Source organism: Phoenix dactylifera, chromosome 11, assembly GCF_051530095.1.
Source record: "Phoenix dactylifera cultivar Ajwa chromosome 11, Ajwa_hap1_PhDact_Kaust_v1.1, whole genome shotgun sequence".
Classification (NCBI taxonomy): domain Eukaryota; kingdom Viridiplantae; phylum Streptophyta; class Magnoliopsida; order Arecales; family Arecaceae; genus Phoenix; species Phoenix dactylifera.
In genome coordinates, this window is record NC_143200.1 from 8,515,801 (window position 1) to 8,532,652 (window position 16,852).

Sequence of the window (16,852 nt, forward strand, 5' to 3'; positions counted from 1 at the left end):
GGAGGGCACCCGTGTCCTAAGGACCCGTCGGGACAATATTTTTAATGGGTGATGGTCCTTGTGGGCTGTTAGCCCACGACTCTTGTCCAACTCAACCCATATATTAAACAGATTATTAAACGAATTATACAGGTTAAACGAATCAGATATCTTAAATTTGTATCCAATCCAATTAATAAATAGATTAAACGGATCAATCTGACTATGATCCAAACTTGTTTAGGCTAAATCCAAATTTTTTTATGGCATGTCGAATACGGATCGGATTGGCGGATCAGATCATATTTTGCCACCCGTATTATGGGACTCCAAAGCTATGTCAACCGTTGTGCTTTTCCATGCTATGGTTCTACCTGGCAAGCCTTGGATCCATCGGTAGCGATCTTGCGGGAAAATGTTCCATCCTGCTGATGTTTCATCCATTTGCTTGAAGAGAGAATTGGCAGGCATGCTTGCAGTCTCGCAGTTGAGATCTTGTCCAATCACTCAGTGAGTCCTTCTGACCCTTGATTAAATGTATCATTTGCATGGACGGTGGATGATTTAAATAGGAATGGCTGAACATAACAGGAGAGAGTCCGACCTCCGACCTCTTTCTCTCTCATATCCTTCAGATAGCCCTTGTCATTTAGTCGGGAAAAACAGCAATCTCCTGTGGAGTGATTGTACACGTCGCCCGTGAATTCTTTCACAAGCACGTTCTCTCCATCAGAGCCGTGGTACGGCCCAAGAAAATGTTGCTCCGGTCCAGGTTTCAAAAGGGGTGTGGATTTTGAGAATCTAGAGCAGTGGGACAAGGGATCCAAAGTAAAAAGACTCATTCTGTTCTCTTGGGGCCATTTCTAGAGGTTGGGGATCGATCAATAGCTAGAATTCAAATTTTTGAACTTGAAGAAGGCCACGGCCGAATGTAGTGAGACCCAGTTGCACCAAAAAAAATAAAAAAGGGTCATAGATCAAAGATTCAAAAAATGGCAATTGGATGGTCTAGATTTTGTCTCCGATATCTGAGAGTTAGAAATTCTTTCCTTCTCTTTGATTTGGAGGCAGAGTTATTTAGAGCGCAAATATTTCATACGTGAATTATATTCTCCCATTCTGTTTTGGAGGGTTTTTGGATGGATTTTTAGGTGCTCTTAGGATAACTTTTGTTTAATAGGGTTAGAGATATCAAAATTATGAAAACTATTCAAAAATACTTAGGTTATGATAGGCGGCGCTGGTGCGAATTTGAGCATAATCTAAGTTCATTTGAGAGGGTTCCAAAAATAGCTTAAATTAAGCTGAATATTGAATTGATGGAATCCAATCAACTTGACTATAGAAATTGAGTCAAACTAGTTATAATTAAACCTAATTTGAACCCATGGAATGCTGCTTAGAGTGAAGAAGAGGAGGAAATGAGGGTCGGTTAGAGAAGAAATGTTGTGAGGTTAGTGAAGCAGGCTAAACTTACAGAATTGGCTTGACTGGTTGAAAGAAATTGAAAAAATGGTGGGGTCATATTCTATTAAGCTCAAAATCGATCAATTGGGTTGTAATAATGCAGGACTTCACCCAAAATGGTTAGTTGGAAGATATTATTTGGATTCCTTAATTCTGTATAAGTATCCAAAATCTTTACGGTGAATAATCGATGTGGGACTAAATACACGCTTGCATGGGTCCTCACATATTTTTCCTATTTAAGCCCTGACATCCTTGTCAACGAACCCATGCTATAGTGTCATCTAGTCCACATAGGCTATGAGTCGAGTTCTCTCTGATATCATTTGAGATAATCTAAGATCTCATCCAAAAAGGTTAGCTGAAAGGTATTATTTGAGTTTCTTGATCCTGTATAAGTATCTAAAATCTTTTTGGTGAATAATCGATATGGGACTAATACATGCTCGCATAGGTCCTCACATTAATATTTGTCATACCCCAATCCGAGTTCACGAACCGGAGGTCATGACAACCGTTGCATACTTATACGGAACCCTCCCCACTAGCATGCAAGGCATCTCAACATGATCTCATAAATATGCAGCGGAACAATTTAAATAATAATGTGCAAACTTTATTTCATAACCAGCTCAATATTTAAATGTCTCACGATTCTAACAATATTCCAGGGTAGTACATCAATTTAAATAAACTCTATTCTAAGATAATCTGGGCCAAAGTTTTGCTAATCGCTTTTTCATTTTGAAAACCTCGATCGGGCTAATTCTCTGAATCTGTACAAAAATAAGAAATCGTATCATGAGCTAGACAACCTACACTACAAAAAAATAGTATTTTCAGCGCTTTTTTAGAGTCTGTACCGATGCTTATAAGCGTCAGTAATTTTGGCGCCGACATTTTGAAAAGCATTGCAAAAGCATCGGATAGATAGGAGTGAAAACTAAAGCTATGCCAATGCTTATAAGCGTCGGCCTAGTTTAGAGTTCGCCGACACTAATAAGCGTCGGCGAAAACTGAAGATAGATCGACGCTTATAAGCTTCATTCTAATTATTTTTTAAAAAAATATATTTAAAAATCCTAACCCTAGAGGCTTTGAGGATGGCTTTTTGGGGCGGTTCGGAAGCGAGAAAGAAGAAGAGGAAGAGGCGAGGGAGGGGGCCTCCATTCCCATCACTATTTCGAATCACTGTCCATGCTTGCCCGTGAGGATCCCCAAGAGCCGAAGGTTCATCCAAATGGAGGGATTCAGCATCTCCTCACTGCGAACAAAATTTCCATTAAGAATAGAAAAAAAGGAGCTAAGATCGGGGAAATATATGAAAGAGAAATTTCATACGATGTGGAGCAGCCGATAAGGAGGAGGAGAAGCTCACCAGATTTTGATAATGTCTAGCTTACCGTACTTCCTCTGATTAATCTTGGCATGCATCGTCGCCACCATTGTAGAAATTTCTACTGAAACACAAGATATCTTTGAAATAGGGCAAAATGAAACAAGATCAGGAGGAGAGTTTAAGGCTCACGAGATCTGGCCGAGAGGAGCTTTCCTCGCAAGAAGTTGATGAAGCACAAGATATCTTCGTCCGTTTGAGTATTAGTACCTGCAAATATGGACAAAATAACAATCAAAAATTCGAAAAAGGTGCCAAATCTCAAATCCCCTAAGAGATAGAAAATTCAAATTAAAACCAATCACATACCCAAATAGATCTCTCCAAAAGACCTGCTCCCGATCTTGTGACCGAGCCAAAACTTGTTCTCGACATTGGGCTCCATCGCTGCAGCCAGATTCAAGAAACCTCCTCCTCGATTTCAAACCCTAACCCTAAAAATCAAATTTTTTACAATGAAAAAGAAATCCCGAAGAAAAAAACACCAACGGCCGCAAAAATAGATGAACCCCCTCCAATCTCTCAAATCCTCACAGATTCATGCCAAACAGCAAGAAAATAGACTGACTCACATCATCCAATCGATCGGGGGGGGGGGGGGGGGGGGGAATTTATGTGGGTGGGTTTTGGGAGAACATGGGCCTCCGATGACGCTTTAGAGAAAGCGTCGTGGGGGTGGGGGCTGGGTTCATTTGGACTCCGACGATGCTTTAGAAAAAATGTCGTTGGGATGGGGGCTAGGTTTAGTTGGACTTTGATGATGCTTTAGAGAAAGCATTGTGGGGGGGGGGGGGGAGGGGGTTCATTTGGACTCCGACGATGCTTTTAAGCGTCATCTAATCACTTTCTTCTTTTTCTTTGGCCTCCGACGATGCTTTTTCACAACGCTATCTAGCATCATCATAGTCATAATATCATGACCGTCGACACTATTTAAAAGTATCGGCAATTTTTTGTGCTGGAGCCAAAATTACCGACACTTCTACCTAGCATCGGCATATATATGTCGGGATAGCCAACTTTTTCTATGGTGCTAGTAAGCAATGATCACTTTAACTAAACAAAATCAGGTATTCAAATAGATAATAATTTGCAAAAAATAAGCATATATATATAATACTAATATATGAATCAAATCTTGCTTAATATATTAAAGTTTATTTATGGATTCAAATTCTTTCAAATATTCAAATTATCTTATCAATTCTGAGCTATGACCACATCATCCTATGGTAGGGTCATAACACCGATTAATCTTTTTGCGGTAAGCTTCGCATCATTTTGTAGCAAAGTTCTTTAGGACCGCAGTCTACTGGCTGTATGTCACTAATTATCTTGGATACAAGCTTTAGGACAAATCACGTGCCAACGTATAAGCCCCTATTGGTGGGGTCTTCAATATGGCCAAGTCAAAATTCAAATAGTTCTAGATTTTATATTCTAATTCTAAAATCGTGAGGTACCAAAATTAATCAATCAAATCCATAATAAGATCATTATTGTCCTAATTTTAAAATAATAAATTTCATAATAATATGCTATCCATCAAATTTAATTCAGTTGACATACAAGGTATCTAATGCTAATTTAATTTGAAAGAAGATGAGAGTACAGTGTTGCACATATAGCACAAGCAGAGTAAACAAAAATTTAGTCAATGAAAAATTAGGGTGGGACAGAGAGCAACGTTTGAAAAAAGCCACCAACGCTACAAGCCTCGACCAACATAGGAGGAAGGGGACCACCAACGGAGTTTATTTACAAATAATTAAATTGAGCAACATTTTAAGAGGTCCAAGTTGACATTTCTTTTTCAAGCATGTATAAAATTACAACTAGAGTTGATTTACAAGTAGAGTTTATTTTCTACAACTAGTTAGAGTTCGTTTATAAAACCATAGAATGAATGATACCACCTAGGGTTATTTTTCTAGAATTTCAAGCAAAAATATTTCATTTCTAACATTGATGCAACACAAAAAAATAGGATAGGGGGGCAAAAAAAATATTCTATTTTTCTAGCAAAAGACGTCAAAATCCTCCCCCCCCCCCCCCCCAACAAAGTGAAAATTTTATTAAAAAATATAAAAGAACCGAGGCGAACTTACCCAGCAGTTGACTCTCTGTCGCTTGGATACGCTTAGTTGATCAGCGTAATATATGATTCTTGCAAGATTAATCAAAGAAGGTAGGATAATTTTGTAATGAGGAACCCTAATCTTCGGAGAAAAGAGAATAATGAGATGGAAAAAAGGGAACGAGATCAACTGGTTATGCGTCAATAATAAATTATTATTATAAAATATTGTTATTTATAAAGTATTTTAAATTAGTTTTTAAAAATTTTCATTGCCAAGACTTAAACCCAAGTCTCCTAAGAAAAATAGTTTTCTGACCCATCTCAATTATAGTCCAAAAGCTACATATTAGAGTTTTTCCTTGGTAGACCATTTTTATCTTTTAGAGGAGCTAGAAAACTGTTTCAAAATTTTTACCAAATATCTTAAAATTATCCAAATGATCTTTTGCCCCTCTCTAGAAGCAATGCTTTGCAAATATTGAAACCAGTGATGGCACATACCATGTAGATGACTTTGTTAAAAAGACGGTAGCAACTCTCTGGGACTTTGGAGCCTTTCTTCCCATGGAGTCTTCCACGCATGCTTCCATCCCTCACATGAGTGAAGAGTAAAAATTGGGCGAGCATAGCAGACACAGGAGATGCTTCATGAATGAAACTCTCGAGTTTGCATTATACAAAATATAATGTGATGGTTTAATCGCCCATTCATGAATCGCGTTATCTATCCCACTAGCCACGAACTTCTATTATTGCCGCATGAATGAGGAAAATTGGGGTGGCAAGTAGAATAGAAATGGGCCAGATTTGAGCTTTCACATTTAAAAGCCCAGCCTGCTGAGGCTTGGCCCATTTGGCAATTTTATGGCTGCCGCATCCCTAGACAAGTCGAGGTGCGTTCTCATCGAGTCCAGCGCCATCAGGCGCCGCGAAGCACGGGGAGGTGCTTCTCATCCAATAATTGCAATCCGAATAGAATAATCAAAATAATTACACCAAAAGGAACAATCATAAACAAATCTAATGAAGATTCGACGGCCCTAATTTCCCTGAGCCCCGTTCTAAACCCTTCATTTCTTTCTATTTTATCTTTAATCATTTTTAAAACCCTTCGATCTCTCTCCTCCCCTTCCCCTTCGTTCCTCTCCCCCCAACCCCCCGCGTCCCTACCCCTAACTCTCCCGATGGCGAAGCCGGAGATGCCGCCAGCCGGAAGGACCTTCATCCGACGGAGCATCACCGTGATCCCGGCCATGCTGGACCTCCGCGGGTTCGCCACCGCCACCAACGGAGGCGGCGTCTTCGAGTTCCGGGCGGAGCGGGGCTACACCAGCATGCGGGACCTGATCGCGACGACGCCGCTGGCGGCCACGTTCCCGTCTCCTGCAGGAAGAGGAGGCAATGGGTGGCGGGGTTGTGATATCCCGATCAGGAATCGGCTGGTGAAGCAGGCGGCGCGGGCGTACCTCCAGCCGATGGCGGTGGAGGAGGCGGCGCGGTCGTCCCGCTGGTGGGCTACGTTGCGGCGGATCTGGACGGCGATCTCCTGCGGCCTCAATCTGGGATTCTGCTTCGACTTCGTCCGCCGTCTGATCGGCGCCATGAGTAGCAGGATGGAACTCAAGTGACGATCCTGGCGGCGGCGGCGGCGGCGGCGGCGGTGATGGCGGCGGCGGCAGATGGCATCCGGCCGCTGTGACGGTTTCCTTTCTGGCATATTTCCATCTTTTTTCCTTCATCGGCTTTCCGGTGTTGTGAATATTAAGAAGATCGGAAGGAATGTTAGCTAAAAAGAAACAGTAGCTTTTCTTTGTTTTTTTTTAATTACAAGAAAACAAAGAGATATAATAGAAATAATTCAAGTTGCATGGGGAGTTGGTGTTCGAGCGATGGCTTCCGCTCCTACCGCACTTTATTTGGGAAATTTTTGCATTGTGGTGAAGGGCCAAAAGTCTACCTTTGAAGTTGTTGGTGCCACTTGTCATGTGGACGAGTGTGAAAGAAGCATGCACGACATTTGAGAATGGGGAAAAGGGTGGAAAAGGGAGGTGCCGTTTGTTTTTTTAAGGGTGAAAAGGACCTCAGATGGGGACAAATGCGAAGAGACTTGTGGAAGATGGTGGCCGAAAAATGATTGGCATGACCTTCATTGTGGTTTTCATTATATACTTGGATTTGAAAAAAAGTAATCAACTCTAAACTCACACAAGAATTTTTTTTTTTTTTTTTGCTTTTGTGCTGGAAAAAAAAAAAAAAAGATAGAGGAGGTGAGGAGAATCTCGTATGCGTAGCAATCTCTATTGGGCCCCTTTTCACTGGAGAATGTTCGATATAGGTAGACAAGTTTTACTCATATCCTCTCCATTCCGCGGAAGAGCCCCACAAATGTGGCACATAAGAAATCTTTTCAATTGCTATGCGCAATACTAATTTTGCAGGAGCAATAGATAGGAAAGAACTGGGATGATGGGTTTAAGTCTAGAATTGCATATAATTATGATGAGACTGCATGCTTATTTCACATAGCAAGGTAATGCAAATCTTTTGGTTTTGGAATACAAAATAATTGTTGTATGAAACATGGTTTCTTTTTCTTGTTCCTCTTGTTACGGTTATTCATAATCCACTAAGAAAGCTCATGGCATCGGCTGACTTGCCAAAGTTGTGGAAATTATAATGTATATTCTTCAAGGGAAAAAATGAGAAAATTACAAGCTATAGTCTATGATTGGACTATGTTGGGAGACGTGTCAAACCATGTTAACAAATGCATCACCAGAAACCCAACCACACTATTTCGAGCAGAAGTGCAGAACCTGATGGAAGTACATGGCTATTACACCTGTGGTTTTGAAAATGAGTACCAACTACCAACCATATATATGGCTATTACACCTTTGATTGGGACATGATCAGAAAGCGTGGAATTTATCTCAAACTAAGATAACAATCCTTACATTTAAAAATAACAACAATAATAAACATTGTGTCTAAATTAACTATGTTACAGCTTTTCATTTTATGCGTTTAAACCATTATACACCTTATTGCAAAATCTTAAAACCTTTGCTCAATCCAAACTATATACAAACAAAACCAACGTGGATCATTCTAAGCCTAAACAGTTCAGATGTTCTGTCACCTGCTCGTTTGTTGACTAATAAAATGAGATGAATAAAATGTTAATAATAAGATAGAACTCTCGCTGTCTAAATAACTCTTGCTTAATATCTGTTGGCCGTTGAATCCTTCACAGAGGGAAGAACAACGCATGCATCCCTAGTAGGTTCGTGCAAATGTGCAAATATGCTATTAGTGCCAATGACTAGAAAAATAGAGGGTAAAGAGTTGATGTCACAGATCCTAATGCTTTGAAGTTCAAAGACTTTCACTAATGTACTATCTGCACAAAAAGAAGGTAAGTTGTAGGTAGGACTACGATTCTATTCTAAGTATTACAATTAAACTAGAATAATTAAAGTACACAAATTCGGGGTAAATGCAAAGACAAAGTAAAAATAAAGACAATGATAATAGTAGATGTTTCATTGGCCAAAGGGCTCTTTCTCAGAATTAGATCCCACTACTTATACATGATATTATAATCAGTCTGGTAGCCGTTCATCTTTGGTAGTGGCACCTATCCACATCCAGTCTTTCACTTCTCTCGCATTCCAATACCTAGTGCTAACTGTGCTCTACCCTTCATGTTCTGATAATCGTCTCTTACCGTATTAGGATTTCTCTGCATGGCTTACAACAGAACCTCATAGGTCATCATACCTACTCAACCTTGAACTCGACACAATTGGTCCTCACTTTTTTCCATCACTAACTTGAATTTATGTGTTTGTTGCATTTAAAGTATTTAGTTTATTTTTTGATGAATATTTTTTAAATTATAGGTTTCTTGATTATGAGGTCAGTCACAAAGCTGTTGCTATCATGCGCCAATTTTTCAATGGTCCTTGGTTATCATGGAGGGAGGTCCCTGCACATGCTAAAGTTGGAATGTGGAACAAGTTTGAGGTGGTGTAATTAACTTATATTTCTTATTATTAACTTTTACCATTGCTACACATGCCAATTAGTAAGTCTGATTACTTGCGACCTATATGTTGTTAGGAGATACACACAATTCTTCCAGGATAATTGCATCATATGCATCAAGTTTGGAACAAGCATTGTCAACGACAGTTGACAATCTCATTAGGAAGGGTCAGAAGCCAAAAGCTTGTGGAATCAAAAGGAGATTAATATGGAGCCCGTGATAAACCCCTTAATTGGATCTTTTGAAAAAATTAGAATAAGCTAATTGATATTTGGATTTCTCCAGAATAGAAGAAGAAATCAAAAGCCAACACAAAAAATAGAAACACCATGAAGAATGGTAGCATCTCTAAATACTGTGGGGGATCAATCGCATTTGTCAATCATGACGAACGACTGATACACATCTTTATTCAATTAGATTTCCAATCAGCCCATTATATGTTAATGAATTTTTTCTTTTCTCTTTTGTAGAAAATAAAGTTCGGTAGGGAGCCAATAATAGTTGAATCTTTTAATCGGATGTATAAGACAAAGCAAGGTATGGGAGGATATGTGGATAAGAGAAGTGAAACTGTCATGGTAAGTATAATTTTTTTATGATTTATAAATATTATTGAGCTTGCTCATGTTTATCTCTTGTTTGATCCACCACATAATATTTTTCTCTTCTTTCAAATCAACTGGCAGACAAAATACTCAGCTGAAAACTCCAAAAAATATGGTGATGTATCCACCTCAGATGCTCCACTACGTGATTATGACTTGTAGTTTGAGGCAACTGGTGTCTCAACTCATGGCCATGTCTATGACTTTAGTCTCCTAGAGGATCTCACTGAAATTATTGGGCAATCATCATCCTCTTCCACCTCTACAAATCAAGCTCCAGAGCTGTACACGTGTGAAGACCTTCTAGGTATTCTTAAGTACGAAAAGAAAAAATGGCAAGAGGAGGTTCTTCAAAAGATAAGAGAAGAGATTGGCTTTGACCAAGGCATGCAGATCAGGGGAGTAATAGTGATTCTGGTTCTATTGATCATGCTTCATTATGATTGCTTTTGCCTTAGATGATAGGACTTTGCATTCCTAGAAGGAATAAAATCTTTGTTGATCTCTATTACATACTTTTGGACTTTGATTTTGATGGATTTACGACATGTTGATGCCTATTTTGAATGACATGTTAAATGACTTTTGCGTAATATTGAATGCCTTTGCTATTAATGATATTATTATTATTATTATTATTATTATTATTATTAGCCAATCAATGTACCAAATATACTAGGTTATTGGAATGTGATCAGTGACCAAATTTAGTTACTGAATTGTTTACCAAGTATTTGTGACGAGCAGCCATAAACTTAGCGACAAGATTTTGGTTACTAAAATTTAATTTTGCTCAGTGAGTTGTAATAAATTAGTAACGGTAACATTGTCACTAGGTCAGTGATGGAATTAAGGACAAATTTAGTGACAACATTTGTGACCATGTCGGTAACGACTAAATCTGTCACTGAAGGTTGTGACAGATCAGTGACCAAACTTGTGACCGAATTCTGTGACAAAATCAGTAACCAAGTTGCCTTCATCACTAACTTAGTGACTGGTTAGGGACGAAAAATACGTAATTTTTTAAATATTTAATTCTTGGATTTGTAACGACTTAATGACAGCGGTTTTGTCACGGAGGTTAGTGATGGGAATCATCGCCGTCACGGAGAATTTAGTGACGTGTGTTTTTGTAACCAATTTAGTGACGGGAGCTCCGGTCACAAATTCCGTTTTAGTAACCGAAAACACGATGTAGTGACGGAAATCCCCGTCACTATACGCGTGTTTTTTGGTGGTAGTAAGTGCAGTTGGCACCGAACCACTATGCTTTATTTCTTCTTTAGCTTATTTGCCTATTCATTCAGTTACAATTCTAGCTAAAATTGTTTAACTAGTTTTAATTTGTTTCATCTTCATCTAGCTAACTTTGATTAAAATTGTACTCTTGATTGTATTAAGTTAGCTCCTCTGTTTAGATTATCTCTCCGCTATACTTAACTTTATAAGCTAAATTCTCCGCTGCATGTTCTGATAAGTTAAAGGTTTTAACTTATCATTGTGTTTGTGATGCTTCCTTCTATTGTTTGATTTTTTCGCCTATTTACTTAGTCAAATGTCTGATTGAATTGCTTACTTTCTCACACCCTTTAGTAGCAAGTATATTCAAATTAATTTTTATTTAGCAAAGTTTCACTTGACAAATCTGCATTAAGATTCATTGTATTGAATTGCATGCTTGGGCAAACTTAGACTAATCTTTTATTAAGCTCATTTATCTGCTGTCTAATAGTTTTAATCTTGATTAGATTAGAATTAATATGTTGCTAAGTTTAAGTTCTACTATGCATCCATATAACCTACCTTAATTAACTCAAAAGTTTAGAAGTAATTAAAAGTTTGTAAAAGCCCAATTCACCCTCTATCTTGGGCTGCCATCTGCCCAACAAAAATGAACATCCATCTTGGCTTTTCAAGCACTAAACTAATGTGATGGATCATTCAGGCCCTGTTTGGGGGAACTGTTGGAAGTAAAGCTTTTATAAAAAGCTGTTTGCTATTTGGTAACTATATTTCTAAAGTGCTGTGGCACTTTAATATGTGTTTGGTAAACAAACTAAGAAAGTACTTTTGTACGACAAAATGATCATAAAGGGCATTATGTAGTAGTATACAACAGAGCATAATAAAATATTATAATATAGTAATACATAAATATATAATATAGTATAATATTATTATAATGTAATATAATATTAAATTATTTAACATAACATATCAATATATTATGATATAATGTAATGTAATATTATATTTATAGTATAATACAATAATAAAGATATAAAATATTATAATTATTAGCATAAATTAATTTTTTATAATATAACAGTATTAAATTATTTAACATAATATATTAATGTATTATGATATAATGTAATATAATATTATATTTATAGTATAATACAATAATAAAGGTCTAAAATATTATAATTATTAGCATAAATCAATTTTTCATAATATAACATAAAAGGCAAAGTCATTTGGAGTGTGAATTTTACTTGCGTGGTGTTGAAAACTGCAATTATTTTTTATGTGTTCAAATATTATCGATATTTGAAAACTATAGCTGGAAATTCTTAAATTTGGTTCCTCTGGTACAAGTTATGGCATACTGATGGAACAGTTAGGTTTCTTAAACCATTTTTCAAATGATTCTTTTCTTTTTTTTTCTTTCTTTTCTTTTCTTTTTCTTCTCTTCTTCTCGAACTTTTCTTTCCTTCTTCTCTTCTTCTCTTCTCCTGACTTCTTCTCCCTTTCCCCTCTTCTCCTGCGAGGTAAAGAGGCGATCGGAGCTCAAGAGGGGGCCGACTCAAGGCCGACAGCTTCTACGGCAGTCGGTCCTCTCCTTCCTACGGAAGAGACACACACTGGGAGAAGTCGGCTGAGAACGGCGGCGTCGCAAGACGCCCGCAGCCGAGCCTGTGGCCGCTCCCCTCCTCCCATCCCAATCCCTCTGCCTGCCTCCTCCCATCCTAGCCCCTCTGCCATGCCATCGCTGGCGATGACCCCGAGTCCGACCGCGATCCCCCCGCACCCTCCTCCTCCATCTATCTATCTACCCGGGCGGCGTCCTCCACCCACAGATTGATGAGGACCCCTCCGCCCCCCGCCATCGCTTCCAGGTCCCTGACGTTCTCCACTCCGACCTCGACAATCGCCTCCTCTGGCTCCCACGCCTCTCCTCTCCTGCAGCCGGATCCACCTTCTCCTTCTACCTGGCCGATGGCTTTGAGGCCGTCCTCATCCATGACCCCTTCGAGATCCAAGTCCGCCGGAAGGGATTGGGCGAACCAGTCCTTTCCCTCGACTCTCATGGCCTCTTCGACTTTGATCAGCTGAGAGAGCGGCTGAGGAGGAGGGAGAAGAGAGGAGGGATTACTTTGGCATTGAAGAGGGGGAGGGAGGGGGATGGGTGGGAGGGGATGAGGCGGGGGGATGGAGTATTTTGGAATTTTTAACTGGAGGTATTTTGGTCAAAAAATTAGCTTTCCGACAAAGTTGAAAACAGCTTCTTTGGAGCTTAAAAGATCCAAAATGGAGCTTCTCCAAACAAAACTGTTTTCAATTTTCTGGAAAAGATAAAACAGCTGTCCGAAAATTTTACCAAATACACTTTTTCACCCAAAAGTACTTTTGGAAGGCTTTCTAGCCCTCCAAAAGCTTCCCCAAATGGGGCCTCAGTCTTCTTGCAATGAAAGCCATGTTGGGACCACGCCCGGATACAGCTTAGGATTTTACCTTTCTGCACTAAGCTAGCCCAACCAAGGCAAGCAATTAAAGTCAACGAAAATTTTACCAAATACACTTTTTCATCCAAAAGTACTTTTGGAAGGCTTTCTAGCCCTCCAAAAGCTTCCCCAAATGGGGCCTCAGTCTTCTTGCAATGAAGGCCATGTTGGGACCACGCCCGGATACAGCTTAGGATTTTACCTTTCTGCACTAAGCTAGCCCAACCAAGGCAAGCAATTAAAGTCAACGAACAAGCTTGAACCAATACCATGGCATATCATTAGCTAGATTGGATGCGAAACAACCTCCATCCAGTTGTTACCATATGTTGCGGGGACGGACACTTTGGCCGGAGCCTCACGCAATAGTTAGCCCATATTAAGCTAGCAGACAAAGAGGACTGCGTTTCTCCCGAAGTATTGTTCGCTTTGGGCGTTTTCGGCCCGCGCGTTCAGTGATGACGGGGGGATACCCTCATGGTTTTGCCTTTCAAAAGGCGCCTCGCTAATAGAGAGTGCTGGAGCAGCGCAGCCAGAGCGATGTGGTATTGTCCGTTTTGGGGATCGGAGATCGTAGACCCTTATAGGAAGCCACCCATTCCACCCCTCACGGTCCCCCCCGAGAGGGCGCCTCGCTAATGGAGAGTGCTGAAGCAGCTCAGCCAGAGCGATGTGGTATTGTCCGCTTTGGGGATCGGGGATCGTAGACCCTTATAGGGAGCCACCTATTCCACCCCTCACGATTTTGTCCCCTCGGAGAGGGTGCCTCGAGAAGAAAGAAACTTTGCCCCCCAATTAAGGCACAGAACCTTTCCGCTACTAGCCGACGTGGGACTAAATTCGGGTGACCCCCTCCCCCCAACAACATAGCCCCCCTAGCGGGAAGGTTCAGTGCGCCTCCCAGTCCTAGGAGGTAGCCTGCAGCAAGGGGCGCGACCCTTCCTCTAGCGCCAATCTGTTGCGGGGACGGATGCTTTAGCCGGAGCCTCATGCAACAGTTAGCCCACATTAAGCTAGCAGAGAAAGAACACTGCATTTCTCCCGAGGTATTGTCCGCTTTGGGCCTTTCCGGCCCGCGCGTCCAGCGCTGACGGGGGAATACCCTCACGGTTTTGCCCTTCAAAAGGCGCCTCGCTAATGGAGAGTGCTGGAGCAGCTCAGCCAGAGCGATGTGGTATTGTCCGCTTTGAGGATCGGGGATCGTAGACCCTTATAGGAAGCCACCCATTCCACCCCTCATGGTTTTGTCCCCCCGGAGAGGGCGCCTCGCTAATGGAGAGTGTTGGAGCAGCTCAGCCAGAGCGATGTGGTATTGTCCGCTTTGAGGATCGGGGATTGTAGACCCTTATAAGGAGCCACCCATTCCACCCCTCACGATTTTGTTCCCCCGGATAGGGCACCTCGAGAGGAAAGAAATTTTGGCCCCCAATTAAGGCACATAACCTTTCTGCTACTAGCCGATGTGGGACTAAATTCGAGTGCACCCCCCCCCCCCCACACACACGCACACACGCGCGCGCGCACACACACACAACACCATAGATTTAAGCCTGGAAATTACCTAGATTAATTCAAGCTTCCTCTGTTTGCGAAACTTCTTAGGCTTTAGAGCCAAAATGTCGAGACCTGGCTGGATTTTTAATTTAAATTTTTACAGATTGATCCTCGCAAAATTTTTAGAGGGTCAGAAAGCACTTGTAGCTTGAGCTAATCATTGGGCACAGAAAATTTTAAATTTTAAAATAGATCAGACTCAAAATTTGATGAAAAACAAATACAATTTGGACCCAATGCCCGATCCATTATTAGTTTTACTGCCCTCCAAAAATATTTTTAAATAATATATTAGTGTTTAATAAAATATTTGGAAGTTATTTTAAATTTGTTAAAAAACCGTAAAAGATCGGAGAAATTTCAATCTACCAAGCTATTACTTCAGTGAACAATAGGTTTATGAGGTCCAATTTTCGGCCCATATTAGGACAGACACTTCTTTTTTCCAAAAAAAAATGTTATGAATAGAAACAAAATAAAAAAATTCAACATCGATGTGGCTGCGTGATTTAGATGACTGCTGAAAAAGCTGTTATTTGGCATCATGCACCCCACGTGAATCTCAAACCGCAGAACAGGCTACTTTTTTCGGATGCCCACCAGAACCGATCCGCGTGCTCGCAAAATAGAATACTCTTATCAAACCATACGTAATCCAAGATCCAAATGAACCTTGTGGTACTTTGCCTTCTAATATTCCTCATCACGGGTCCCTTCTTGTAATCCTTTCATTCCTAATCCCTCCATCCCTCTCAATTCCAAGCAGCTCCATTAAAACACGCTCTCTTCCACCAGTTGACCCCACCCAGCTCACGTGGCCCATTAATGATCTCTCTCTGGGGTCAATCCTCTTCACTTCTTAAAGCTACGCCTTCTTCCCTGTTTCCTCTCTCTCATTAGATCATACCTGCCCAAACTCTCTCTCTCCCTCTCCCTATGTCTTCTAGCCTGAGAAAGCTTCCGGTCCGCCACCCGGTGGTGGTAGACATCGGGTGCAACTGCCGGCGGCCAAAGCTTTCCTTTCTCTTCACCTCAACCTCCCGTTCGAAAGCCAAAGCCACTCTCACCGACCCCTTCTCTCCCACCACCACCACCACCACCACCTCTTCCTTCACTGCTGCCACCTTCACCGCTACCACCGACACCTCCGCATGCGAGGACACGGCGTCGCCGGCCAAGCTGATCTCCGCTGCCGGGAGCCCAGCGGTGGGTGGGCGGGGGACGACGAGGAGGAGGAAGAAGGGGAGGGTGGCGAGGGAGAGCGTGGCAGTGGTCAAGGAGTCGGCGGAGCCGTACGCCGACTTCCGGGAATCGATGGTCCAGATGATCGTAGAGAAGGAGATATACGCGTGGGAGGACCTCAACGACCTCCTCCACAGCTTCCTCGCCCTCAACTCCCCCCGCCACCACCACCTCATCCTCCGCGCCTTCACCGACCTCTGGAGCGGGGTATTCTCTGCCCCCTCCACCTCTCTCCTCTCTAACCGGTGACTGGGCTTCACCGCCGGGCGTCTAAGCTAGCCGTTCGTGCTTATGCCTTAGGATTCCTTACTGCAGATGAGAAGACGTCAGAGTGTTTGGGGTTTGGCGTAACGTAGCGGATGGTGTATAATGTAATGATGGTAGGAAATGTGTAGTAAGAGTGTTGTTTGGCTTGGCGTGGAGGACGATCATGATGGGCGTGCGAAGGGGTTGTGGTGATGTTTTTTTTTGAATTTCTCAACCCTGAACGGCGTTTACTGCTTCCCTTGCAGAACTCAATGATGTTATTTATTTTATGCAGTGCTGTGTGTGGCCTTAAAGAGTGGGCCTTGCTTTCACGATATCTTTGGGTCAATCCTCTTTATTCTCTCTCTCTCTCTCGCGCGCGCGCGCGCGCGAACACACAGTTCCGTCTTGATATCTGAACAGTTAACCTCAAGTTTATCATATGCTAAAAGAATTATACAAGGTAACCATATGGCTTCATAATAAAGATTTGATAAA

General features: G+C 41.3%; 1 pseudogene; it reads left to right on the forward strand.

Moving 5' to 3' along the window:
• Positions 1–15,485: 15,485 nt before the first annotated feature.
• On the forward strand, positions 15,486–16,643 carry LOC103721418 (uncharacterized; annotated as a pseudogene).
• The last annotated feature ends 209 nt before the right edge of the window (positions 16,644–16,852 follow it).